This window comes from Hordeum vulgare, chromosome 1H, assembly GCF_904849725.1.
Source record: "Hordeum vulgare subsp. vulgare chromosome 1H, MorexV3_pseudomolecules_assembly, whole genome shotgun sequence".
NCBI lineage: Eukaryota > Viridiplantae > Streptophyta > Magnoliopsida > Poales > Poaceae > Hordeum > Hordeum vulgare.
The window spans coordinates 22,366,098-22,381,590 of record NC_058518.1 but is presented as its reverse complement, the minus strand read 5'-3'; the positions used below and the strand labels follow the sequence as shown (position 1 = coordinate 22,381,590).

Genomic DNA, 15,493 nt, shown 5'->3' with positions numbered 1-15,493 from the left:
TTCTTTTCTTGCTTCCATCGGTGGGTAGAGTCGAGTCAACTGAGGGCGACCGCGGGTCCGCCGCTCGGTCTGAGCAGCGGCTATTGCTGTGGGATTCGTGCCATGAAATGTTTTGAGTTCATTTCATACAACAACTTCAAAATCGGGACAAATGGGTTTCTATGCTTGCACTGCATGGCGAACCAACCCGTGGTTGGATGGTTAGGGGGATTGTGGTATTCCCTGCCTGTCCGAGTTCAAATCTCATGTTTAACATTCGGTGCTTACTTTCGAAGATGTGCGTTCAATGGGAGGAATCATTCCCGTCTCGGAGGTGCTCGCATGGGTAATGTGTGCGTTCTTAGTGGTGGGTGAAAGTGCGTTATATCAACTAGAGGGGGGATGAATAGACGATTTTTACAAATTCGTCGTTGAGGAATTGCTGCTGGAGGAACTTGCTAAGTGACGAAATACAAACGGCGGATAAAGTACTCGAGTGCATGCATAACATGGCAGTGGCATAGCCATCATGATGAAATGAAAGATACACATAGCACAAGTAGCGTGTAAACAGGATAAGCAGGCGGAAGACAAGATCTATTCAAGACCAAATATAGGCTTACTAAATGGGACATCATATGTAGACCAAAGGACCAATGGGGGTTTAGGGATTGAGAATTTAGAGGTTAAAAACATATGTTTGCTAAGTAAATGGCTCTTAGAATCTCGGTGGAAACCGAAGGTATGTGGATACAAATTCTTAGAAATAAGTACTTGCAAAATAAGACATTAGCTCAGGCGACAGTTAGGTCTTCTGATTCGCCTTTCTGGAAAGGATTGATGCGATCTAAAAACGCCCTTTTCCACAGGACTAGGTTCATCATTGGTAATGGAGAATCAACTAAATTCTAGGAAGATACATGGCTAGGGGAAACACCCTTAGCTATGCAGTATCCGCAGTTATACAATATTGTATAACGTAGACAAGCGTCCGTTGCGACAATATTAAGGGAGACGCCTCTAAATATCCAGTTTCGTAGATCCTTGATTGGCCAAAGATGGGTAAGCTGGCTTCACCTTGTTAGAAGGTTAATGAATGTCACTCTCTCCGATTCACCGGATTCTATTCGATAGAAACTGGCTAAAAACGGAGCTTTTACGGTAAAATCTATGTATCTTCATCTCATAGATTTGCTGCCGATTCCAATATCCAAGCATATTTGAAAGATCAAAGTTCCGCTGAGAATAAAGATCTTCCTCTGGGTTGTCCACAAAGAAGTTATTCTAACTAAGGACAATTTAGCTAAACGTAACTGGAAAGGCAACCAAAGATGCAACTTCTGTCAGGACAAAGAAATTATTAAGCGCCTCTTTCTTGATTGCCCTATGGCTTAGCTTCTATGGCGTTCGATTCACAGTGCATTCATAATCAGCCCCCCTAACAGTATCAACACGTTATTTGGGACGTGGGTAGAGGGTGTTGATTTTCATTTGGCAAAGCTTATTCGTGTGGGAACCTGTGCATTGTTGTGTGCTATATGGAACTGCAGGAATGATTTAGTATTTGATAGATGCAACTGGATCAATTTTTTGCAGGTTATTTTCAGGGCTACTTCCTTGATCCGCACGTGGTTATTACTGGGTGTGTTCGATGGGAGATGGTAGCTCAGGGTATCTTCAACCGGTTTAGATGACGGCACAAAAATAGGATAGGTGGATAGTCATCTAGGTTATTATCATTACCGGTTGGGCGCGGATGGCGCTTTGTATCTTTTTTTTTTGTTTTCTCAGATAGATGTACTTGTTTTGGACTCATTTTACTTATTGAGTTAAAAGGATGCATGCATCACTCGATGCAGAGCCCGGGGCGATGCCTCTTTTTCTAAAAAAAGGTCATTGCACGGTTTACCTTGTGAAAAAGCATGTGATGCAATCAATTTTTTTTTTGTTCCATGTATCAAGAGAAAGAAGAAAAGAAACGGGTGGTCGTGTATGTGTGGATGAGGATGTTTTGTCGTGTGGTCGGGCTGGAGAGCATTGACTCTTGCCTCTTCGCCATGTAAAATCGATCATAGCCTCGTAGGGACGCAAAGTTTCTGCTTCGGAGCTCAAATGAGCTATGTGAAGAGTAAACTGAAAAACAAACAAAAAAGAAACCAAAAATATCTAATTTTATTTTGTGAACAACGTTGACAAATGTTTCAAGTGCGTGCAAAAACTGGGCATGTAATGATATTCCTACAAGGCATTTTTTTAAAGAAAGAAGGATGACCATCGGCCTCTGCATCTGGAAGATGCATACAACCATTTTATTAATTATTCATAAATATCTTACAAAGCAATACATCAATATATCTGAAGCCGCCCTCTTGACAATATTTGTCGCTACTCCTATCCAATGATGAAGGGGTGCAGAAAGTGTGAGCCACATACCCAGACCTCTCGCCTAGCCTAACATCTAAAGCCGGAGGTCCCGATCGAGCCACATACCGGGTCAGGAGGACAAACCGGTCCAACGCACCCTCATAGGTCGTCGCCGTCGCTTTCCATCAATCCATCTTCAGAAGAGTTACTGATGCATCGACCTTGCAAGACCTGCCGTCGATGCCCCCACGGCGCCAGACAGCGCCTCCTCCCTACGCGCGCTCATCATCACGCATCCGTCGCCGAGACTTCGCTGCGCCTCGCCGCCGAGACTCCACGACGTCGATGTGTCACAAGGAACGTCGCTCCACCGTAGATGCCGACCAATGATCCCTCGAGCCCGTGTGTACCTCCATGAATGGCGCCCCTAAAAGGAAAACGACACCAGAGAGTCGCCATCATCCGATCTACTGATCTAGGGTTTCCCCCGAAGGTAGCAAAGAGTGGCCTTGAAATTTTTCTCGGCGATGCCTTCTGGAAGGGAACGACGTAGACAACGCCGCCATCGCCGGCTTTGGCAGTAGCCGAAAGCAAGCTTTTACCCAGATGTGTTCGAAGAACCCATCTCTCCTGCACGGGCCACCACATCCTGCGACGTCCCCGGGAGCGGGATCCCAAGATCCGCCGCCACCGGCAACGCCACAAGGACCCACCACCTGACCATCATCCCTGACGAAGGGGATGGCGCCACCACCTTGTTCAGATCCAGCATCATCCGAGGAGGAGAACAGATCTGGGGTTGTGAACCCCAGATCCGCCGGCAGCCCCCGCAGTGTCGCCAGGATCCCATCGGGCCGCCGCCCGAGCGCGCCAACTCCGCCTCCATGCCGCATGCCCAGGGAGTCCGTCGCATCTCAGCCAGAGGATCCCTTCGTGAAGAAGGGAGGAAGGCCCGCCGTCCGCCGTCCGTCGAGCGAGCTTCGCCCGCCGGCCTCCTCCGGCGGCGGCGGGGAAGCAGGGGAGGAGGGAGGTCGAGGACGGCGACGGCTAGGGCTACGACAAGGCATGGCAACAATAACTAAATCGATACTCGAAGAATTATTCTAGTGTACAATTTGGAAGTGCTAGACAATAGAAAGAGTTTGTGATGATTGATTTCTACATGCCTCCATGGTCTTCTGGTTCCAAGCGGAAAAAACTCGGCTGACGGTGACATTTACAGGTCGGTAGACCACCAATTAGCATAACGCTACATTATTCCATCGCGTGCCTGCACTACATGTACGCACCCGACATGAACATAATATGATTTGCGAGCATTTCTTTCTCCTGCTGTAACACACGGCCACATGGGCGCAAGCAATACATTTGCTTATAGTATTATAAAGCATTTGCTCATATGTATTCTTTTGTAGACCACCTTCTTCCTCCCCTAACAATATTATCTATCAACGTAGTTCAATGGGAACAGGCTGGTAAACCGATGATCAAGAATAAGGAATAAACCGTCGGCACCCGCAGGATTGAACATAGAAAATCCAAAGTAGTAGATGGATGCTTGTGAAAGCCCATCTCAGGTTCTGAGATCAAAACTTGGCGATGAAATCGTAGATACGGTCGCTGACTTCCTGTGCCCTCTCCTGCTGGATGAAGTGGCCGGCGCCAGGAAGGACGACCACCTCCTCCAGCAGCGGCACATTCTCCTTGAACCCGCCCCCGTGGATGTACTCCTTGACCCCCTCGAAGTGATACGTGATGTCACCGTCGCCCACCACGTACTTGGTCGGCACCTGGACCTTGGCGTCCGCCGACGCCGCAGCAAGCTCGCAGTTCCTGTCCACGTTGCGGTAGTAGTTGATGCCGCCGGTGAATCCGGTCCTCTCGAACTCGGCGCCAAAGTAGCTAGTCCATGTCTTCCTCGGTGAGCCAAGGAGGGAGCGTCGCCGTCGGGTACTTGTCGTCGTGCATTTCCTCGTCGCACTCCACGCCGTGGCTGAAGCAGTGGCACATGATCTGGCGTAGGAGCCGCCGGGCCTGCGCCGGCGCGAACTGCCGCGCCTCCGCGACCCCGGGCTCCTGGAAGCGGCATATGTAGTAGTCGGGGCCGTAGGTGCTGTTGAAGTAGTCGGTGGGCTTCACGAAGTCGGGTCCGGTGCGTGCCATGATGTTGCGCATGAAGGCGAGGCTGATGCTCACGAGCGCCGTGACACGGTCCGGACGGAACAGACAAAGGTACCATGCGATCAGCGCTCCCCAGTCATGCCCCACCACAAACACCTGCAATGGCATATGCAGGCGTTTTTTTTATAAAAAAAGGCATTTTAAACACGTTTGAAATGTCAAAAAATGCAAACATGTTCGCAAATGTGTGTGTCTGTGGTATAAAATTTGTGAAGAAATGTCATTTTGTTTTGTCTCCACAAATGATAAAATTTCACTGCTTCCAAATAGCGTTTCACGACACTTTTTTTTTTTTTTTGCACATGGCACAATTTTTTTCCATGAAACTTTATGCACTCACATAAAACATGAAGACGTACCCATGCAACTTTTATTAGATATTTTTAGCATTTAGAAATGTGTTTTCAGAAATGGGTTCATAAGTACTCGGATTGTATCGATGCACTTCGCCAAGGCTCATTGTATATGCATTGGTTCTCGTTTTGAACCGGAGACGTTGCCAAGTTATAGTAGTTCAAAATTAATTAAGGCTTCGTTTCCACATTCATACTTTTACCTCCAGCCATTATCCATATTTTCTTTGCAATAACGGTCGCTTTCATTTTTATCACTAAATTTGCAGAATTCATAATGTAAATGACATATCATTAAGAGATCTTTCCCTCTATCTGGAAAACAAAACTGATATCGATGTAAGGGATATGTATAATTCTACAATATAAACAATTGAAATATATGAATAGAAACATTACTATATCTATGTTTGAATTTAGCAAAGTTTGATCAACAAAAGTAGTTTGGCTGATGTTTTTGTCCAATCTACTTAGCACACGAGCATGTTCTTTGTTTGGTCAATAGACCAGAAATCTTGAGAGTTTTTACGGTACATCATACTACACAAAATAATGCGTAGTATTTAGTTAATCCAATGGTTAATATAGGTTGGTGAAACTGCTGAGAACGGATATGTTCTTTCTTACTTCAATTTAACCATAATGATTAATCTAATTAACTAATCACATCCCGTCCGACGCCGCGTGCGTGTGTTCTCGACGAGATAGGATCAACGGGCTCAACGTGCATCTTGTTTGCATCTCTGGCGGGCAAAATCAATACGTATGTGTAGTGTGTGTGGCAATCAAAAGAATCCATCCAACGCAAATGATAGGATGGTTAGAGGTACTCAAAATCTGTTGGAGTATTGGCCTGAAAAGTAAAACAAGAAAATGCAGTATTGCGTGACTAGATCTGCAACATGTTGGAAATTATACGGACCGAAGAGCGATCGGTCCACTGAATGGTGGCTCGAGAATTTCATACGAAGCCAAGTGTAAAGCATACTTTGGAGTCAAAGATGTACAGGAGAGTCAGCTTTCAACCCTGTGGAACTTTGGGTTATGGATCCACCATGTGGGCAGGGAGTATGCAGAGGGGTGACATATTATACGGTCTTGGTAGCAAGACATGCCAGATGATAACCTGCTAGTTATGTCGGCAACAACATCGGTACCAAGGGCGGGGAACGAATAGAACCATTTTCCTGCTCGTTGAAATGAGGCGGACCAATAGGCAAGGTTCTCGTCCACCGACGGCTACCGGTATGTTATCCACAATAGTAACAGGGTCTTACTGACAGAGTTGTATACCAAGAATTTTACCTAAGCAGGGAATTAACACTGCTTAGATAAGTTATGCCACAAGAAAGGTTAAAGAGACCAATGGGAAGGAAAATGTGTTCACACACACAAGAATTTAAAATATACCATTCCTGAGGAGAACATAGAGTATGGTATACATGATATGTCATCAAGTACTTGACCATTTAGATAAAGAGGCAAGAAGAATCATAATGTTTATCCATACCATGCGGTTTGGATAATTGATCAGGAATAATTTAGCGTCGCGCTTTCAATGTTCCTGTTGAAATTTAAAGTACAACATCCGAGCTTTGGGTTAGTCTCGACATGGCCATCAGCTAAGGGCCAGACCAATAGGCACACAAAGAGGATCCATGAGGAACAACTTGTGAAATAAGTCATATAGTTTCTGAATGAAAGGATGGCAAATCTTTCATATGGAAGAATTTATAACGATAGGTCCTTCGGCCCGATGTGCCAGACAAGACACCACCGTACCGGGTTACATAAGACCAAAGTTATAATTATTGAAAAAAATGTTCCAACCATCATATCTGTCCGGGATTCAGATCTGGTTGGTGTTAGGATACCTCAGACTCAAGATGCCTGAGAAAAAAAGATGAAGATGCAAGATTCTCATGATATGAACTACACAGGCAATTCTTGAATCATGAGTTCGACTTTAAGACATATGAACACAATGTCAAGACATTCGTGCCCACGTGGAATTCTTACGTCAAAACGCAACTGAGTTCTCATTTTGGGAACCATCATCGAGGATGACAAGGTTCCATATGTAAGTCTGGATTAGTTCTTATGAAGGAACTTCTTTTCCTTTGATCAAATCAGTTAGTGGCTTGGTGTGCTAAGAGAAGTTATATGAAGTTAAGATAACAAATCTTCATAACATATAACACTTCGCACATGCATGAATGATTTGGTATTTCACGAGAGGAAGCGAAACAAAACTTTCACATATTCACGGCGGAAAGAGTGCACATGAACTTTGGGAAATACACTTCTACTATCCACATATTCTTCATGAGCTAGGCACAAGGATAATGATTCCAAGAGCTTCATCGTGAACCATGAATATGTTGAGGGTGTGGTCGATGTGCTCAGCATCAATCCCTCAAGATTTTGACAGGGATGAATTTCCAAAGTTATAATATCAAGGAGATAGCATTTTTCAAATCAAATGGTATAATGTCGTATGCTCAAGGGAACATCAACAATTAAACATTGGCCGAAGGGTGCACTAAAAAATATGTAATGAGTAGCACGACCAATGCTGGAATGGTGAGTCAACAACCAATACTCCAAGAATGAAATAATTAGTCGTTAACCTCAAGGCAATAGGGTTGCCAGAAGTATTGGGATCACACATCAGAGTTCACCTGTTGGTATTCCGGTCTGAAACAACACATGACCAATAGATGAATGATGAGGGCGAGAAGTATTATTATATCAAGAATTCTTAAGACGTGTGCGACATCCTTGACATACCAGATAGTGATACTCCAAGGTAGAAGATAACATAAGCTGAATTAGCAAGGAGCTCAAAGTTCAACACTAAACATGAACACGTTTGTGTTGGAGGGAAGGCAAACAAGGATGTCGATGATGATACTATTCATCGAGGGGGAGGGATGGTATTTGTCATCATGCATTCGATTGATACCCTGCAAGAGCTCAGAATGCTGATGATGATCACGACACATTTGTTGAGAAATTTCATGAAGATGTAATCATTTAGTGACGACATCAAGCAAGGGAATTGATGAAGCAAGAGGTTGTCGGAAACACAGATAAGACTGCTAGCTTAGAATTGAGATTGCCTTTCAAGAAAACCAACATGATGTGGAAAGCTCGATGCAAGCTTAACGCACAGTTGGAATTGTGTTCCAGGGATGAAGGGTATAGATAGCATGGTCGAGCTACAACATGACGATGATGATGTAGCTTAACAGCTTGGAATGACAGTATCGAGTACAAACTCGTAAACAAGGAAGATTACTAAAAATTGTTGAATCGCAATGCGTACTCGATTCAGTTATCGATGTACTCTCGTATCCAACAACTCAAACACGAGGTAACTGGAATTAAGGAAATTATCATAGTTGATGAGGAGCTCACAAGAAGTTCCATAGCTCCGCGATATCCTCGAGCTACAAGGGATAATACTCGGAGGTAGATCAACTTTAAGGTTTGTACCGGCGTGTTGATCTGAAAAAGACAAGTACTTTGACTCGTCCGAGAATGAAATCAAGGTAGGACAACATGGTCGGAACCACGATTGCAAAGGATAAGATCATAGATACCAAATTTAACCAGAGAGGAATGATTATTGATATGAGAAGCTTCTATGGTAAGATCAAGGTCGTTTCCATGGGCATGAACACAAAGTTCAAGGTCGACTCCCACTTCATCAATGCATCACCTGCCATTTATTCCTCGCCTTTGATCAGGTTGTAGCTTTGAAAGAATATCCGTCATAACACCAGAAGAGTAAGACTCGTGAAAACTCTTCGGGTCATATTGATTTAGGAAGGCATAGGTTCAACCCATCGGGGCATCTTAGGAACATATACCACAAACTTCAAGAGTAATTAACACATGCTTGAAGGCCATGGTTGACAAATCGTATGGTACAACTTATAAAAGGGAGAAGACAAAATTTACCAATGGCATCATGTGTGAGGGGAAGCAATCACACGAATTTTCTAAAGCAAAGGATGTCGTCGGATAATAACTCAGAATGAGTCTGGCAATCAACAAATGATCTGATGTGAGTATTGGTACTCAATCAGAGGGAGATAGGATGCAATGCATCGGGTTATAGAACATCTGAAAAATATCGATACTTAATCACCAAAGGAATTATGATTTCCAGGTTGGCGTATCATAATCAGATGCTCCGATCAAATACAAGTAGGTTGAATGGACTTAGATGGACAACCAACCAAAAATTGATTTGTCGAGAACCAGCTCGGTCTGGAAGGACGTCTGAGCCGGCAGATAATTTATGAGTCACAACAGATGATTGTGTGCATTGACACAAAGGTAGAATCAATAAGACCATAGGAAAAAAACAAAGGATTTTAATGAATGCTGCTAGACATATGGATTTAACCATAATGCAAGTAGGTGAGAAAGGTCATGAACATTAGGCTACGGAGGATTTCGGAAGACTGAATAGTAAGTCGAAGAACTTTCGAAACCCATGACAACTGATGATGGACGAATCCCCGATAAAATAATTCGTTGCATCTCGTAAAACATGAGAAATTGGAGAAGAAATTATGAACGACATTTGTATGCAGTCATCCACAGGGGTTGAAGGAGGAAGGGAACTCGCAAGAGCGATGGGCACAAGTTCTCGAGAGAAACATCGGAGAGTACTATCGAAGTCTTCTGACGGATTAAGCCATCGTCTGGAATTACGGGGCTCTCCGGGTAGATATGATTTTGAGAACCTAATGTTAGAGTTAGTAAAATATTTAACCCGAAAGAGAAGAGAGAGTAGAGCCCAGAGTATAGGAAAGGAGTAAAAGATACTAATATCACCCAATTGAGATGTGTGCCCGTAAGCCACAACATCAGTGTTAGTACAGTTTTTCAAACACTAGACTCAACTTCGGCCAAGGAGTTGGAAAGGGGGCTACCTACAGGCAGTCGGCTCTGATACCAACTTGTGACGCCCTCGTTTTAATCGTACGCTAATCATACACGCAAATGCGTACGATCAAACCCAAGGACTCACGGGAAGATATCACAACACAACTCTAGACACAAATAAAATAATATCAGCTTCATATTACAATCCAGGGGCCTCGAGGGCTAGAATACAGAAGCTCGATAAACACACGAGTCAGCGGAAGCAACAAATATCTAAGTACAGACATAACATGGGGTGCCTTAGAGAAGGCTAGCACAAAAGAAACACGATCGAACGAGGCGAGGCCTCCTACCTGGGAACCTCCTAAACTACTCCTGGGCTTCAGCGGCCTCCACGAAGATGACACTATTGGGGCGGCAGGCGTCGGTAGGAAACTCCACTCCTAGGCACCACCATCTGGTCACAGCAACGGATCAAGGGGACAAAGGGGGAGCAAAGCAACGGTGAGTACTCATCCAAAGTACTCGCAAGTCTTACATCAGAACTATTATAAGTATGCATCAGCATCAAAGAAGGGGGATGGTTATATGTGGACTGACTGCAGCAATGCGAGAATAGATAGAGAAGGCCTAGTTCTATCGAAGACTAGCATCTTCAGGGTCTTGCAGCAATAGACAAGAGTAGAACAGGTGTAACACAGTTAATAGCCATATTGTTGCAGCATTATTAAAGTGAGGTCACGCCCAAAGATCCTCCCTCGACTCCCTGCGAGGAAGCAATCCCGAGGCAAACTAATCCCAATTAAGTAACAATTGTAGTTGTATAAGATCAGGGCACAACTCCAAGTCGTCCTGTAACCGTGGACACGGCTATTCGAATAGTTAATTTTCATCCCTGCAGGGGTGCACCACATGTCCCGTCACGCTCGATAACACTCTAGCCGGACACCCTTTTCTGGGTCCTGCCCGGCCTCGGAATATCGACACATCGTAGCCCCACCTAAGACTAATCAGAGAGGCCAGGCCGCCGGTCTAACTCCTAAGCACAAAGGGTTCGTGGGCCCAGTTCCCCTTTGCGCTCCTGCACGTGGCGTGGGCGGCCGACGTCGGTCCTAGCATCCCTTAATCACAAGCACGATGCATCTTGGGACCACTCGAGCGCGCGAAGCTACATTGCAGACATCTGAAAAGCTTCGGCTGATACCGCGACGCCGAGTACCCATAATTCTTCCCGCGTAGCCGGTTAGTGCGAAAAGGTCTTCGACCAACCAAGATCAAATACCCAAATCCATTAATATTTTAATTAGGCCATCAACAGAGTCTCGCGGGAATCCACCCGTCTTAACAACTAAATCACCTATGATCCCAGTAACATGGTCGAGTAGCTGTGTGGTTGTAACATCGTGGGGAATCCGAGGTATCACCCTTGTTGGATTCCGAATGATGTATCCGTCAAGGCGGGCTTAGAGGAATCACCCTTGGGGGTCCCACACTTGAGGGGTTGTTCGACGGAGGCATCGTCGGGAATGGTGAACGAGGAATCACCCTCGATAACCACGACCGACTAGCTATACTACAGAGATATCATCAGGAGTACTTAGCGAGGTGTCACCCTCGGTACCCGATAGTATCTCTGTAGCGTCGTACAACTAAGGGGGGTGTATGTGTTGTGTCGGGTCTGGCTCGTCGATCAGGGATCGAGATTTGAAAGCAAGCGGGGCAACTGAACTACGGGGTCAGAGGGGATGATTGCTCCACCTATACTAAGCATATTAAAGGTACAAGACTGAAAGTAGCAGTTCATTAAAAATAGGCTATGCATCAGATATAGGAGCTAACTACAATAGTAGCAAAATACTAATGCAAGCAGTAGGAAGAAAGACATAGGCGATATAGGAATGATAAAGGGGGTTTGCTTGCCTTGCTGCTCTGCGGCAAAGGACTGATCGGCAGGGTCGTAGGTGTACCCGGTAGCAGCGTCAGTCTCGGGGTCTACCGGTAAGAAGAGGGGGAAGAAACAATAAATAATAGCAACGGTGCAACAAGGCATGACATGGCAAGATGCAGGCTAGACATGAGCTAACGCAGCAACATCCGTGATAGACGGGTCGGAAGAATATCTGACGATATTTTCCGGGTCTCGGGCTACTACCGGTAAGACTAGAAACGATGAAAATGTTCCATGTTTGCTATGCTAGGGATGCGTGACACACGAATGGACCGTGTATCCGGGTTCTTCTCGTTCAGCTGATCAACTATCATGTTAAAAATATTTTGATCTGACTTACGGATTATTTTATATTAATTTTTAAAGTTTTATCCAATAATTAGGAATTAAAAAAGATTTAAATAATTTAATAAAATGTTATATTGACATCAGCATGATGTCATGCTGACATCAACTAGCTAGTGGGTCCCGAACTTCGTAGGCACAAGTTTTAATTAAGATTAAACATTAATTAATGAGATTAATTTAGTGGGGGACCCAGGTGTCATACTCTAATTATTCTAATTACCAAATTAATTAATTATATAATATATCTATTTATTTATTTAATAAAAACATTATTTTTATTTTATATTTTAATTTTTCACTTTTCTTTAAAAGAGGGTGTTGGGCCTCCCTGTCATAGACAGCAGGGTGCGCTGGCTCCACCGGTAAGTGGCTTTAGGCCAAATACACATTTTTACTCACAGATACATAAACAAACAATTAACGTATTCTCCATATACCTATATACGCAAATACATACATCGTGCATCTCATACATACAAAATACATACGACGTTTATACATACATACATACGCAATACAACATTTATTTTTATTTCTCCTCACATCTCACATCTGACATATCCCACCTCCCTGTTAACACAGAGAACTTCACGGAGAGAGAGCTATATCTCCACGATTTCCTACACGAACCTAACGGCGTCGGATCGGAACATCGTTTGCCAGAACGGAACCGGGACGGCGCAAGGAAGGAGATGGTGGGAGGAGCACGAGGAGGGGCTCACCGACGTTGATGAGAGGGCCCGATGAAGCCGGAGTTCTCGTGAGGCGGAGGTGACGGCGAGGAGGAAGACGAGGCGGTGACGGTGGTGGCGCGGTGGTGGTGATGCCGGTGAGGACGGTCGCCAGAGAGGCCTCCCGGAGATGGCCAACCGGCGTGACGAGGAGGAGGGTTCTCCCTGCCCGGTCCCTCCTGGACCAAGCGGGAGGAAGGGGCCGGCGAGACGGGGTGATGTTCGTCGGCCGGCGGGGCTCCTTGGGGGCCTCGGCCGACGGGGAGAAGACCAGGAGGCCTCGGTCGACCTGGGAGGCAGGAGGGGCCGACGGGAGGTTCTTCTCGGCTCGAGGTGGGAGGAGCCGAGGGAGGAGGGGTAGGGGGGCCGCCGACGGGAGGACCTGGAAGGGAGACCGATGGGGGAGGGAGTGAGAAGCCGATCTGGGGGAGGGAACGAGAGGTTGTCGGTGGAGAGAGGGGCTCGGTCCCGACGAGGGGAGCGCAGGGAAGGGGGGACGAGCTCGGTCAGGGGGGGGATCTGGCGGTTGCTGGAGGTAACGAGAGAGAGGGATATTTCTCATGTGCGGGGGGATAGTTCCGAGAGGTGAGGCAAGGAATCGTGGGGAGGGGCCCCCCTCAAGGGTTGGGGGATCGAGGCGGGAGCCCGTGGCGGCGGCTGGGAACGATGGGGGGAACCGGGGTTCCTTAGGGTTTGGTGGTCAGGGAGGGGGACTGGTGGTTGCGGGAGGGCTGTGTCGTGGCCGGCTGGGCCACTAGGCCCAGTTGGGCCAAGGGGTGGGGGGTTCTTTTTTGCTTCTTTTTTTAAAATACTTTTTTTATTAATTCTTACTTTATTTTACAATTTACTATATACACTCTTAATACTTTCTTTTGTTTATTTCTTTTACATTTACCATATTTCTCTTTACTCTATTTTATTTAAGGATCCACTTTTAAATATATTGGGCTTACCAATATTTGCGTGATTGAGTTTTATACTTCGCTAGGGAATTTTTATAACTCCCCGACGTTTGACTTAATCTCAAGGTTTCGAATTTTGATTCGGTTTCAACCAACATGACAACGATGACGTGGAATCATTAGGGCGGGATCACTCATGCTTAATTACAATCATCACTGTAGTTAAAGTCGAGGATGTCACAATCATCGTGTTGTTTTTGAGTGCTGAAACAAGTACTGAAATATTGACGTGGTTAGTCACTATACTCAATTTGAATTCTGTAACTATTGATATAACACTCAGTTGGGTGACTTTGGTGTTGTTTTTCAGTACTCAAATCAGTATTTAAATATTAACGTGTATACTCACATTTTTATATTTTAGTACCGAGATTACTGATATAGAACTGAGTCAGGTGATTCTTGTATTCAAATAAATACTGAATTATAGAACTAAGTCCGGTGATGGTGGGGATATTTTTCAGTACTGAAATCAGTATTGAAATATCAATCCAAACAATCGCAATACAAATTTTAGTACCAAATGTAGTGATATAGAACAGACTCAGTTGATAGTGGTGCTTTTTTCGAGCACTCCAATCAGTATTGAAATATTAACGTGGATAGTCACTATACCGATTTTTACTACCGAAACTACTCATACAGAACTGAGTCAGTTAATCATGGTGTTTTTTCAGTATTGAATAGTTAATGAATTTTAGTACCCAAATTAGTGATATAGAACTGAGTCACGTGATCGTCGTACTGAAGTATAGAACTGAATTGGGTGATCATGGTGCTATTTTTCAGTACTGAAACTAGTATTAAAATATTAACAAGCATAATCGCAATACTGAATTTTAGTAAAGAAACTAGTGATATGCAACTGAGTAGGGTGACCGGGGAGCTAAGTTTTAGTACTGAAATTAGTATTGAAATTTTAACGTTGATAATCACAATATTGAATTTTAGTACTTAAAGTAGTGATATAGAACTAAGTCGGGTTATCTCGTGTTTTTGAGTATTTAAATATTAAGGTGGACTATACTAAATTTAGTACCAAAACTATTGATATAGAATCAAGTCGGGTGATCGTGGTGCTATATTTTAATACTGAAATCAGTATTGAAGTATTAACGTGCATGACCGTAATACAATTTGAGTACCGAAATTAGTGATATAAAACTCAATCGGGTGATTGTGGTGTTTTATGTGTGTATTGAAATCAATACTGAAATATTAACATGGATAATCGCAATACCGAATTTTAGTAATGAAATTAGTGATATAGAACTGAGTCAGATAATTGTCGTACTCAAATCAATACTGAAGTACAGAACTGAATCCGTTGACCGTGCCGTCGTTTTTAGTACTGAAATAAGTATTGAAATATTAACATGGATAGTCACGGTACTGAATTTTAGTACTAAAACAAGTGGTATAGAAGTGAGTCGGCTGATCGTGGTACCATTATTTGTACTGAAGTCAGTATTGAAATATTAACATTGATAATCAGAATACTGAATTTTAGTATCAAATGTAGTGATATAGAACTAAGTCAGATGGCCATGGAGTTGTTTTTGAGTACTGAAATGAGTACTGAAATATTAGCGTGGATAGTCACTATACTAATTTTGAGTGCCGAATCTAATAATGTAGAACTAAATCGGATCATCATGGTGCGATTTCTCAGTACAAAAATTAGTATTGAAATATTAACATGGATAAGCGCAATACTAAATTTTA

General features: G+C 44.1%; 1 pseudogene; it reads right to left on the bottom strand.

Annotated features, from left to right (window-relative positions):
- Positions 1 to 3,929: 3,929 nt before the first annotated feature.
- LOC123395850 overlaps positions 3,930 to 15,493 on the bottom strand; it is a 64,034-nt pseudogene continuing 52,470 nt past the window's right edge.